Consider the following 13,564-nt stretch of genomic DNA (forward strand, 5'->3'; position numbering starts at 1 on the left):
TAGATTTTTTATTGTTTTAGCCCGTCTATAAGTGATTTTAGGGTTTACAGGGATTAACGGCTTTAGGTTGGATTCTTGTTTTTTTCTGGGCTGCTTTTTTTCCGTGGTGTCCCGGCTGTGATAAAATTTCCCTTTCCCTGACGGTAAAAATACTATGATTAATTTCTATGAATTTCCATGATTTTAAGTTGTACTATACTAGGACTATTGTCCATTTTTATGTAATTACTGAGTTTATAAGTATAAAACATCCTGAGCTATTATTATTTTTTATACCATTCTTAAGTATGGATATAATACATATATATAAATCAAGTACAGCTAGTAATTTATTATCTGTTCTGTCCTTGAGTCATATGCGTTTCAACTCTGCGTTCCAGCGGCCATGTTAGGCCTTCGCGCTGGCTGGGTTGCCTGGCGACCAGGGACGCTAATTTTACGTCCCTTGACTCTAGTAGCCCTTTTAGAGTCCACAACGAGTCTCCCTACCTGTTGTGGTGGATCATTGTACATTTGGTCGCCACTATCGATTTGTTTCTGACTCCGAGCTGTATGCGTTCCAACTTGCGGTTCAGAACGTACTTCCGGCTGCTGTGTTGTCTGGGTTGCCAAGCAACCGGGGATGCCATTCCTAGCGGCACAGAATTATAGCGGTCAAATAAAACATGGGTATATAAATATTTTATGCTTAATTCTTTAAAACAGTAACCATGTACCTCCATGGTCACTACTGTGACTATCGATGTAATGATTTATGTATGTAATTTTAGCTTATGTCGGCAAGGTGAGCCGTACTCTGTTTTCAGCTGCTGTCATTTTATTTAGTTTTTATTAATATATGAATCACTATGTCTAATGTGGTGTTATAACATCATTTTTCAGCTAGTATTTATGTAATTTTCTGTTGATTTGTTGTGTGCAAATTTTGCAATGTGTTTGATCTTTGACCTCTGACCTGCTGTTTTTGGCGTTTTTTTTCTCTCTTCTCCTGTATAAATGTATTTTGTACTGCACAGCTTATACTGACCTGATGAAGACACCAGTCCGGTGTTGAAACGCGTAGCCCTTTCCATTAAAATTTTGCCGTGATGGTTAGCTAAGTCCTTCATCCTTCTGTTTATTCGTGCAGCGCCGATGGTCCTATTTTTTATGTTTTAAAAGTATCATACTGACCCTGGCTTACTGACTACTTTCCTGCTCTGCGTTTGGTACCTCGTACACTCCTGGTTTGACTCGGCTTGTTCACTACTCTCCTGCTCAGCGTTTGGTACCTCGTACACTCCTGGTTTTACTCGGCTCGTTCACCACTCTTGTTGCTCACGGTGTTGCCGTGGGCAACTGCCCCATTTCCCTTAGCTTTGTTTACCCTCGTCTGTTTGTCTGTCGTGCACTTACTGAGCGTAGGGACCGTCGCCCAGTTGTACCTCGTCGCCTAGGGCGGGTCGTTGCAAGTAGGCAGGGACTGAGTGGCGGGTAGATTAGGACTCACTTGTCTGTTTCCCTACCCCCATCATTACATAATCACAAGCCCATATACCTAGGCTACCCTGGTCCCTCACACTACTATGGACCCCCTTGAGACCCTGGCTCAGGAAATGCAGGGTCTCTCCCTACAGGTCCAGGCCCTGGCTCAGAGGGTACACCAGCCTGACGCTACCATGGTAGTACCCCTCACCTCACCTCTTGAACCCTACCTCAAGTTGCCTGACCGGTTCTCAGGGGACCGGAGGACTTTTCTCTCCTTTCGGGAGAGTTGTAGGCTCTACTTTCGCTTAAAGCCTCACTCCTCAGGTTCTGAGAGCCAGCGGGTGGGTATAATTATGTCCCGGCTCCAGGACGGGCCCCAAGAATGGGCCTTCTCCTTGGCTCCTGACGCCCCTGAACTTTCCTCCGTTGATATTTTCTTTTCTGCTCTCGGACTCATTTATGACGAGACTGACAGGACTGCCTTTGCCGAGAGTCAGCTGGTGACCTTACGTCAGGGTAAGAGACCAGTTGAGGAGTATTGTTCTGACTTTAGGAAGTGGTGCGTAGCTTCTCGGTGGAATGACCCTGCCTTAAGGTGCCAGTTTCTGACTCCCTAGACCAGGTTATGGCTTTAGCGGTATGACTTGACCGACGTCTCAGGGAACGACAACTTGAACGTTTTTGTGTTTTCCCCTCTGACTCCCCCATGATGCCTCCCGAGGTCCTGTTGCTTCGCTCTTCCATGGAAGACTCGGAGGTACCTATGCAACTCGTGGCCTCCGTGTCCCCCCGACAACGTAGAGTGTTCCGCAGGAATAATGGTCTCTGCTTCTATTGTGGGGATGACAAGCATCAAGTGAACACCTGTCCTAGGCGTAAGAATAAGCAGCCGAAAAACTTCCGCGCCTAAGTGATCATCGGGGAGGTCACTTGGGCGCACAGGTATTTCCCGTAAATATGAAACGTAATAAAATCTTGCTTCCCTTTCAGGTCTCTTTTGGTGGTAGGCCTGCTACCGGCAGTGCCTTCGTGGATTCAGGGTCTTCTGCTAATATCATGTCTGTGGAATTTGCTATGTCTCTAGCTATGCCTTTGATTGATTTGCCTAAACCTGTCCCGGTAGTGGGTATCGACTCCACTCCTCTTGCTAATGGTTATTTTACACAGCATACCCCTGTTTTTGAACTCCTTGTTGGCTCCATGCATTTGGAGCAGTGGTCTGTACTGTTGATGCAGGGATTATCGTCCGATTTGGTTTTAGGCCTTCCCTGGTTGCAGTGGCATAATCCCACGTTTGACTGGAATACTGGGGAGCTTACCAAATGGGATAATGAATGCTTGACGTCATGTTTTTCTGTTAATTCTATTTCTCCCCCTGAGGAGGTGAACATGCTACCTGAGTTTGTTCAGGACTTCGCTGATGTTTTCTCTAAGGAGGCCTCCGAAGTGTTACCTCCTCATAGAGAATACGATTGCGCTATCGATTTGGTACCAGGAGCTAAGCTCCCTAAGGGTAGGATATTTAATCTCTATTGTCCCGAACGTGAAGCCATGAGAGAGTATATCCAGGAATGCCTGGCCAAGGGTTACATTCGCCCCTCTACTTCTCCGGTAGGTGCTGGCTTCTTCTTCGTAGGGAAGAAGGATGGTGGTCTTAGGCCATGCATTGACTACCGTAACTTGAATAAGGTCACTGTAAGGAACCAGTATCCCCTTCCTTTGATTCCTGATCTCTTTAATCAGGTTCAGGGGGCCCAATGGTTCTCTAAGTTTGATCTACTGGGGGCGTATAATCTTATCCGCATCAAAGAGGGGGATGAGTGGAAGACTGCGTTTAACACGCCCGAGGGTCATTTCGAATACCTCGTCATGCCCTTTGGGTTGTGTAATGCTCCCGCGGTCTTCCAGAATTTCATAAATGAGATTTTAAGAGATTACCTGGGGGTATTTCTTGTAGTGTACCTTGATGACATACTTGTGTTTTCCAAGGACTGGTCCTCCCACATTGAGCATGTCAGGAAGGTGCTCCAGGTCCTTCGGGAAAACAAACTGTTTGCGAAGACCGAAAAATGTGTGTTTGGGGTGCAGGAGATACCATTTTTGGGTCAAATCCTCACTCCTCATGAATTCCGCATGTACCCCGCCAAGGTCCAGGCTGTGGCGGAATGGGTCCAACCTGCCTCCCTGAAGGCGTTAGTGTTTCTTGGGGTTCGCTAATTATTACAGGAGATTTATTGCTAACTTCTCGGTCATCGCTAAGCCTCTTACAAACCTCACTCGCAAAGGTGCTGATCTCCTCCACTGGCCTCCTGAGGCTGTCCAGGATTTTGAGGTCCTTAAGAAGTGCTTTATCTCGGCCCCGATGCTGGTTCAACACCAACCAAATGTAGCTATTTATCGTGGAGGTTGACGCATCCGAGGTGGGAGTGGGGGCTGTCTTGTCCCAGGGTACCAGGTCCCTCACCCATCTCCATCCATGTGCCTACTTCTCCAGGAAGTTTTCGCCCACTGAGAGTAACTATGATATTGGCAACCGCGAACTCTTAGCCATTAAATGGGCATTTGAAGAGTGGCGCCACTTCCTGGAGGGGCTAAACCCGAGACAAGCTCGATGGGCGCTATTTTTTACCAGATTCAACTTTTTGGTTACCTATAGGGCTGGGTTTAAAAATATTAAGGCTGATGCACTGTCGCCTAGCTTCATGGCCAGCCCTCCTTCGGAGGAAGATCCTGCTTGTATTTTGCCTCCAGGTATAATCATTTCTTCTATTGATTCTGATTTAGTCTCTGAAATTGCGGCTGATCAAGGTTCAGCTCCCGGGAATCTTCCCGAGAACAAGCTGTTTGTTCCCCTGCAATTCCGGCTAAGGGTACTTAGGGAAAATCATGACTCCGCACTATCTGGTCATCCAGGCATCCTGGGTACCAAGCACCTCATTGCCAGAAACTATTGGTGGCCTGGGTTGCCTAAAGACGTTAAGGCCTACGTCGCCGCTTGTGAGGTTTGTGCTAGGTCCAAGACTCCCAGGTCCCGACCAGCAGGCTTACTACGTTCTTTGCCCATTCCCCAGAGACCTTGGACCCATATCTCCATGGATTTTATCACCGATTTGCCTCCATCTCAAGGCAAGTCGGTGGTGTGGGTTGTAGTAGACCGCTTCAGTAAGATGTGGCACTTTGTGCCCCTCAAGAAACTACCCAATGCTAAGACGTTAGCTACCTTGTTTGTCAAACACATCCTGCGTCTCCATGGGGTCCCTGTCAATATTGTTTCGGACAGAGGGGTACAATTTGTTTCATTGTTTTGGAGAGCCTTCTGTAAAAAGTTGGAGATTGATCTGTCCTTCTCCTCTGCCTTCCATCCTGAAACTAATGGCCAAACCGAGAGGACTAATCAGTCTCTAGAACAATATTTAAGGTGTTTTATCTCTGACTGTCAATATGATTGGGTCTCATTCATTCCCCTCGCCGAATTTTCCCTTAAAAACCGGGTCAGTAACTCGTCAGGGGTCTCCCCCTTTTTCTGTAATTTTGGGTTTAGTCCACGGTTCTCCTCCATTTCACCTGGTAGTTCCAACAATCCCGAGGTAGAGGTCGTTCATCGGGAACTGTGCACAGTCTGGGCCCACGTTCAGAAGAACCTAGAGGCGTCCCAGAGCATACAAAAAACTCAGGCAGATAGAAGACGTTCTGCTAACCCCTTGTTTATGGTCGGGGATCTGGTGTGGTTATCGTCTAAGAACTTGCGCCTTAAGGTCCCGTCCAAGAAGTTTGCTCCCCGGTTTATAGGGCCGTATAAGGTCATTGAAGTCCTCAATCCTGTCTCCTTCCGACTGGAGTTGCCCCCATCTTTTCGAATACACGACGTGTTTCATGCCTCCCTCCTTAAACGCTGCTCCCCGTCCTTGGCTCCCTCGAGGAAACCTCCTGTCCCCGTTCTCACCCCTGAGGGGGTGGAATTCGAGGTGGCCAAGATTTTGGACAGCAAGATGGTCCAAGGCTCCCTCCAGTACCTCGTCCATTGGAGAGGATACGGGCCTGAGGAGAGGACTTGGGTACCCGCCCGGGATGTTCACGCTGGGGTATTGGTCAGGAAGTTCCACCTTCGTTTCCCCAATAAACCAGGTCCACCTAGAAAGGGTCCGGTGGCCCCTCATAAAAGGGGGGGTACTGTAAAGGATCTGCCAGGCACAGCTTCTGTGTATACGCCCATAGGTAATCAGTCTGCACCTGCTTCTATGTCTGTGAGACTGACTCCATCTTCCACCACTCAGGCTGGGAGGCTTAGGAATGGGAGAGCCTATCACAGCCTGGCAAGACGGAGCTAGCTCCCGCCCTCTGTCTATTTATACCTGCCTTTCCTGTTCCTCCTTGCTTGTGATTCTTCTCGTGTGGTTTCCTGGCCCTGCTGCAGCTTCTGAACTATTTGACCCTGCTTCATACTGACCCTGGCTTACTGACTACTCTCCTGCTTTGCATTTGGTACCTCGTACACTCCTGGTTTGACTCGGCTTGTTCACTACTCTCCTGCTCAGCGTTTGGTACCTCGTACACTCCTGGTTTGACTCGGCTCGTTCACCACTCTTGTTGCGGTGTTGCCGTGGGCAACTGCCCCCTTTCCCTTAGCTTTGTGTACCCTTGTCTGTTTGTCTGTCGTGCACTTACTGAGTGTAGGGACCGTCACCCAGTTGTACCCCGTCGCCTAGGGCGGGTCGTTGCAAGTAGGCAGGGACTGAGTTGCGGGTAAATTAGGGCTCACTTGTCCGTTTCCCTACCCCTATCATTACAACTCAGTACATAAATACAGCACCAGAACCAAGCTCAGTACAAAAATACAACACCAGAACCAAGCTCAGAACATAAATACAGCACCAGAACAAAGCTCAGTACATAAATACAGCACCAGAACCAAGCTCAGTACATACAGTAAATACAACACCAGAACCAACCTCAGTACATATATACAGCACCAGCACAAATACAGCTCAATTTAGTGCAACCCATGTCGTATTGGTTTGTATGGCGTAAAACTACAGCTCCCAGCATGGCAATGGTAAGGATATCCTGGGAGTTGCTGTTTCACAAAAAAACACACCACCCATTATCTCACTGCAGATCATACAGTTACTACAGTACTGACTAGAAACAGAATAAACATTTAGACTAAGTGACTTACAGGTGACGTCTTCTCAGATTCTAGTTGTTATTTTTCTCTTTTCTTCTCCATCTGGTCCAGACCTCTATGACAACTTCTCATCCCACAGCCCATTTCTGCAGTTTTCCACTTAGATGTCTTCTCACTTTTCAAACATTTCTGCACCTATAAACGAAGATAAAATTCTCATAGTGCTACACACTATGCCGCTAAATATAATAGCACCATGCACTGCACCTCTAATTATAATAGAACCATACACTGTGTCCCTGATTATAATAGAGCCATACACTGTGTCCCTGATTATAATAGCACCATACACTGTGTCTCCCCCACACACATAGTGCCCCTGTAGATAGTGCCCCCATAGAACCCCCAGTACACCATGCCGCACATATAGCCCCCTATAGACATTGTCCCACATAGAGCCCCTTGTAAACACTGCCCCACATAGAGCCCCTTGTAAACACTGCCCCACATAGAACCCCCTGTAGACAGTGCATACATAGTGCCCCCTATAGAGCCTTCTGTAGATACTGCTCCCCATAGAGCCCCTGTAGATACTGCTACCTATAGAGCCTCTGTAGATAGTGTCCCACATAGAGCCCCCTATAGATAGTGCCCCACATAGAGCCACCTGTAGATAATCCCCCACATACAGCCCCCTGTAGCTTGTATCCCACATATAGCCCCCCTCTAGCTATGGCCACACATATAGCCGCCTGTAGAAAGTGCCCCACATATAGCCCCCCCAGTAGATAGTGCCCCACATATAGCCGCCCTGTAGATAGTGCCCCACATATAGCCCCCCTGTAGATAGTGGCCCACATATATCCCCTTGTTGATAGTTTCCACATATAGCCCCCCTTGTAGTGTCCCACATATAGCCCTTCTGTAGATAGTGCCCCACATATAGCCCCCCTCTAGATAGTGCCTCACATATAGCCCCCTGTAGATAGTGCCCTACTTATAGCCCCCCAATAGATGGTGCCCCACATACAGCTTACCCTGTAGATAGTGCTGCACATATAGCCCCCCTTTAGATAGTGCTCCCCATATAGCCCCCTGTAGATATAGAACCCCCTGTAGATAGAGCCCCTCACACTTTTAACAGAAAAAAACTTTACATACTCACCTGATCCCATTTCCACTCCGTCCTCTTGCAATGCAGGCCTGGTCTCTTCTGAGCAAGTCTGCTGGGGCTGAACGACGCAAGCAGTGCGATGACGTCATTGTGCCGCTTGCTTTATTAAAAGGCGCTGAATGGCAGGGCAAGGCATTCTGCCCTGCCAATCAGTGCCTTTTTACGATGCAAGTGGTGCGACGACGATATTGCACTGCTTGCGTCATGGAAAGGCGCTGATTGGTGGGGTGCCTTGTCCTGTCATTTAAAGACGCAAGCGGCGTGATGACATTGCACCGCTTATGTCATTGAAAGGCGCTGAATGGCCATGCAGCACTTATGCATTTAATTGTATCTGTGTAATGTCTGTGGCTGCGGGCTGTCAGCTCCAACCTCTCGCTGACAGCCGCAGCCACGAGTCGGCAAGCGCTGGCCCCAGCCTCCTACTCAGGAGACGCTCGCATCCACTCACCTCTGCCGGATCCCGTAGGGTGCGCGCGCTCGCCCCCGCTCTTAAAGGGGCAGCGCGCGCACCGGACCTCATGGACGACTTTTGACCCGTGAGTACCCTGGACTATAAGAGGGGTCCAGTCCCCTAATTCTATGCCTGAGCGTTGTTGTCTGGCCCCTACGTTGCAGCAAGCCCTGCTGTCCTCAGATGTCGATCCTCCTGAAAAGTCGATAATAATGGATCATTATAAGTTATCTACCCAAGAGAGACAATGCAGACGCACATCTGGACTTTGTCTTTATTGCGGCCTCGATGGCCACCTGGTGCGCCTGTGCCCCCAAAAATCCCAAAACCTAGGGTTGCTTGGAGTGACGACTCTGGGTAAAGATGGACTTCCGTCTAAATTGTCCATACCCGTGACTATAGTGTCCGGCGAGAAAACGCATCAGGTCTCTGCGTATCTGGACTCTGGTTCCGCTGCTAATTTTATCTGCAGAGATCTGGTGGACCTTCTGCAATTACCCACCACCCTCCTGGAGAGCCCGTTGACAGTTGCTTCAGTGAATGGACTACCTCTGCCAGACCCAGTTATTGAAGTGACCAAGCCGCTGAGGCTCCAAGTAGGTGCTCTTCACTCCGAACTCTTGTCGTTCTATGTCCAATCCAAAGCCATTAACACTGTGTTGCTGAGCCTGCCTTGGCTCCGACTGCATGCCCCAGTTCTGGACTGGAATTCTGGAGAGGTTCATCAATGGGGTCCTGAGTGTCAAGGTCGTTGCCTGGTGAGGATTCATTTGGCTCAGCCGTCGCTACCTCGGTCATTGGCAGGATTGCCGGGTCATTATGCTGCCTTTTCGGACGTCTTCAGCAAGAGGAAGGTGGAGACTTTGCCTCCACATCGGGCGTATGACTGCCCTATTGAACTGATACCTGGTGCATCCCTTCCCAGTGGTAGGGTATATTCCCTCTCCTTGCCAGAGACTCTTTCCATGTCCGCCTATGTGAAGTAGAACCTAGAAAGGAGCTTCATACGAAAGTCTTCCTCCCCGGGTTCTTCTTTGTCAAAAAGAAAGATGGCTCTCTTCGACCTTGCATCGACTACCGTGGTCTTAACCAGATCACGGTGAAGAATAAATATCCATTGCCACTGATCTCCGAACTGTTTAATCGAATACGTGGTGCAAATTTTTTTTCTAAAATAGACCTGCGTGGGGCTTACAACCTAATCCGGATTCATCAGGGCGATGAATGGAAGACTGCATTTAACACCCGTGATGGACACTATGAGTATCTAGTAATGCCCTTCGGCCTGTGTAATACTCCCGCGGTCTTCCAGGAGTTTGTGAATGAAATTTTCCGTGACCTCCTCTATGTTTGTGTTGTAGTCTACCTTGATGACATCTTGATTTTCTCCCCAGATCCTGTGACGCACCAGAGACATGTCCGTCAGGTTCTGCTACGGTTAAGGGAGAATCGTCTGTACGCCAAGTTAGATGCTCTACCCTTCCTGGGCTACATCGTCTCGAATCGAGGCCTCGAGATGGACCCTGAGAAGGTAAAGTCTGTCCTGGAGTGGCCACGTCCTCAAGGCTTGAGGGCCATACAGCGCTTTTTGGGATTTGCTAACTTTTACAGGCAGTTTATTCCGAACTTCTCCTCACTGACATCTCTCATCTCTAAACTTACTAAGAAGGGTATGAACGCCAAGGTGTGGACTCCCAAGGCAGAGTCCGCATTCAACAGCCTGAAGAGTGTCTTCACGTCAGCATCTATCCTCCATCATCCACACGTTTCCCTACAGTTCTCGTTGGAGGTGGACGCATCCTCTGTCGGTGCTGGTGCACTTCTATTCCAGAGAGGTCCCAAGGGCAAGTCAAGGGTTTGTGGATACTTCTCTAAGCTCTTCTCTTCCGCAGAACGCAACTACTCGATTGGGGATCGGGAGTTACTGGCCATCAAATTGGCTCTGGAGGAGTGGAGACATCTATTAGAGGGCGCAGCTCACCCGATCTTGATTTTTACGGACCACAAGAATCTGACCTACCTCCAGACGGCCCAACGGCTGAACCCTCGTCAGGCCAGGTGGTCACTGTTCTTTGCAAGGTTTCTGTTTGAGCTTCATTATTGCCCGGCCGACAAGAATGTGAGGGCCGATGCCTTGTCCAGATCTTTCGAGACAGAAGACACCATTGAGAATCCACAGAATATTATCGATCCATCCTGCATTGTCTCGGTCAATCCCCTGCAGATTGGGGACTTTCCTCCTGGTGTGAGGGATCATTAGCATGTATATTTCTTGCAAAAACATTATTACCTTACATAAGCTACATATCAGTATATTTCACAAATAATCTATGCAACAAGATGGCACCTGCATTTGGGACAACGCCCATAGAAGACACCACCCTGGAATGCAAGAGGAGTGTGCAGATGAACTCACAACTGAATAGAACTAATGGGGCTTAAACACGTCCCACATTTCTACGGAGAAGACGTGTAAACTTTTGTGTAATAAAGTGCAGTTGCATTTCCTACTCCACTGAGAGAGAACCTGTACCAACTTCTCTGTCTGGTGTATTTCTTCTACGCATGCACTCAGTTTCAAATCTACAGAGGTGGTTATTCGGTGTGAAATCACAGGGAAAGGAACCCTGACACTGGGAGGACTTTTGGGCGCCTGGCTGATTGTGGAAGAATCCTCCGCTGGGGTCACTCCTCTAGACTGGCATGTCACGCGGGGTTACGTAAGACCCGGGATTTGATTGCTCGTCATTTCTGGTGGCCCACTCTGCCCAAAGATATTGTGGACTTCGTTTCTTCCTGTGCTGTATGTGCAGCCAACAAGGCTACCCACTCCAGACCTGCTGGCCTGCTCCAGCTTTTGCCTGTGCCCAATGCTCCCTGGCAGCATATAGCGATGGACTTTATCACGGACCTGCCTCTCTCTGCTGGATGCAGTACTGTCTGGATAGTGGTGGACCGATTTTCGAAGATAGCCCACTTCGTTCCTCTGACTAGTCTTCCTTCCGCTCCTCAGTTGGCCAAATTATTTATTCAACACATCTTCCGCCTGCACGGCTTACCACCGCATATTGTGTCTGATCGGGAGGTTCAGTTTACCTCGAGGTTCTGGAGAGCCCTCTGCGGACTTCTTGGCGTGAAGTTGGACTTTTCTTCTGTCTACCATCCTCAGTCTAATGGTCCGGTCGAGAGGATCAACCAGACTTTGGAGAACTGCCTACGCCACTTCATCTCCTAGCAGCATAATGACTGGGTGCAGCTGCTCCCATGGGCGGAGTTCTCATACAACAATCACACCAGCGAGTCTACTAGGAATACTCCGTTCTGCATTGTCTATGGCCAGCATCCACGAATTCCTCTTCCAGTGCCTGATACTTCTGAGGTACCTGCAGTTGACTCCACGTTTAGAGACTTTTTGCAGATCTGGCAGCAGACTCGATCCTCCATCCTAATGGCAGTGGACCGCATGAAACGGAAGGCTGACACAAGGAGAAGAGAGCCCCCTCAGTTTCTTCCTGGCACTAAGGTCTGACTGTCGTCTAGGAATATCCGACTGAGGGTGCCATCATGTAAATTTGCCCCCAGGTTCCTCGGACCGTTCGAGGTTCTGCAACAGATCAACCCTGTCGCCTACAATCTTCGACTGCTTCCTACCCTCAGGATTCCAAACTCCTTCCACATCTCCCTCCTGAAGCCTGTGATCCTAAACCGCTATTCCAAGACTCCCAGCCCTGCGGTTGCCCCCAGCGGCCCCTCGGACATCTTTGTGGTCAAGGAGATCTTGGACACCAAGAGAGTGAGAGGAAAGACTTTTTATTTGGTGGATTGGAGGGGGTTTGGTCCCGCAGAGAGGTCCTAGGAGCGAGAGGAGAACCTCAATGCCCCTACTCTTCTGAAGAAGTTTCTCTCTCGCTTTGGCCCCAAGAAGAGGGGGCATAAGAGGGGGGATACTGTAATGTCTGTGGCTGCGTGCTGTCAGCTGCAACCTCCCGCTGACAGCCGCAGCCACGAGTCGGCAAGCACTGTCCCCAGCCTCCTCCTCAGGAGACGCCAGCGCACACATCCACTCACCTCTGCTGGATCCGGTAGGGTGCGCGCGCACGCTCGTTCACGCTCTTAAAGGGGCAGCGCGCGCACCGGACCTCATGGACGACCTTTGACCCGTGAGTACCCTGGACTATAAGAGGAGTCCAGCCCCCCAGTTCTATGCCTTAGCGTTGTTGTGTTTCCTTAGTCTGTCTATGCAAATTGATCCCCTAGTGTTTGCTGCTCCAAGTGTTTCCTGTTCCTTTTCCTGTATCCCGATCTAGTGCCGTACTTGCTATAGTCGTGCTGTGCTGGATACCACGCTTAACTGCCTACCCACACCTGTCGTCCACCAGCTGCCTAGTTCCTGCCAAGCTACTGTCCGTGCTGCCACAGGTATCCTATATACAATAGACCCATCTCGCTTCATAGATGGTTTGGCCCTGGTTGGAACATACCCTAAAACTCCCCTAACAGACATATGCGGTTTGCAAAGAGTACTCAAAGTTTAGAAAGCAGTCCAGGTTAATCCAAAAATAGCAAACAAAATACAGTGAAACCTCCTTAAGATGATCTAAAATTGCATTGTGAAATGGTTCCTAGAGGAGTGGTCTCCTCAAAGAAGTTGGCCAGTATGCATAGTGCATGATCAAACTGAAAATATTTTACAGGAAAACTGGTCTGGATAAAGGGGGAGTCTTCTCAAAGAGGTGGTCATTTGGAGAAATTTCAATTTAACACCTTTACCCACTAACAAGAACCTTTTTTTTTTTTTGTAAATTCTCTTTTTATTAGAGTATGAAAAACATAGAAAAAAAATATAGGAGATTGTAGAACAATTCCAAAAGCATAATATATAGGTAAGTATACAAACAACAGGTCAGAAAAAGGCTGTGGATCTCTGTCATCCAAACTTGTTACATACAGATTATAAAGTCATCTGAACGTGTATCATAAAAGGAATAAGAAACGATCTAAGATCATATCCGCATAAAAAGGTACTATAAAATACATACAAAATACATGTAGAACATGTACATACGTATACATACAAAATGGCGACAAGATGAGGAGAGCAAAAAATGTGGTAATAGGTTTATCCTAAAAGGACCCATTAAGGCCAGAGTAGTAATAATATGTAACATAGGCAGTGGAAAGGCAGTTAAAGGAGCCGGATATGATGTAACTCCTATCTAAAGAGAGGAGGCTCTACGTTAACTGTAGAGATGCGGATATGATCATATGACCCTTTGGATTAGAATGGTAGGGGTATAAGTATCTGGAAGTTAGGAGGAGAATCGCCCATGGGGAATACTGGTCA

Source organism: Rhinoderma darwinii, chromosome 4 (assembly GCF_050947455.1).
Source record: "Rhinoderma darwinii isolate aRhiDar2 chromosome 4, aRhiDar2.hap1, whole genome shotgun sequence".
Classification (NCBI taxonomy): domain Eukaryota; kingdom Metazoa; phylum Chordata; class Amphibia; order Anura; family Rhinodermatidae; genus Rhinoderma; species Rhinoderma darwinii.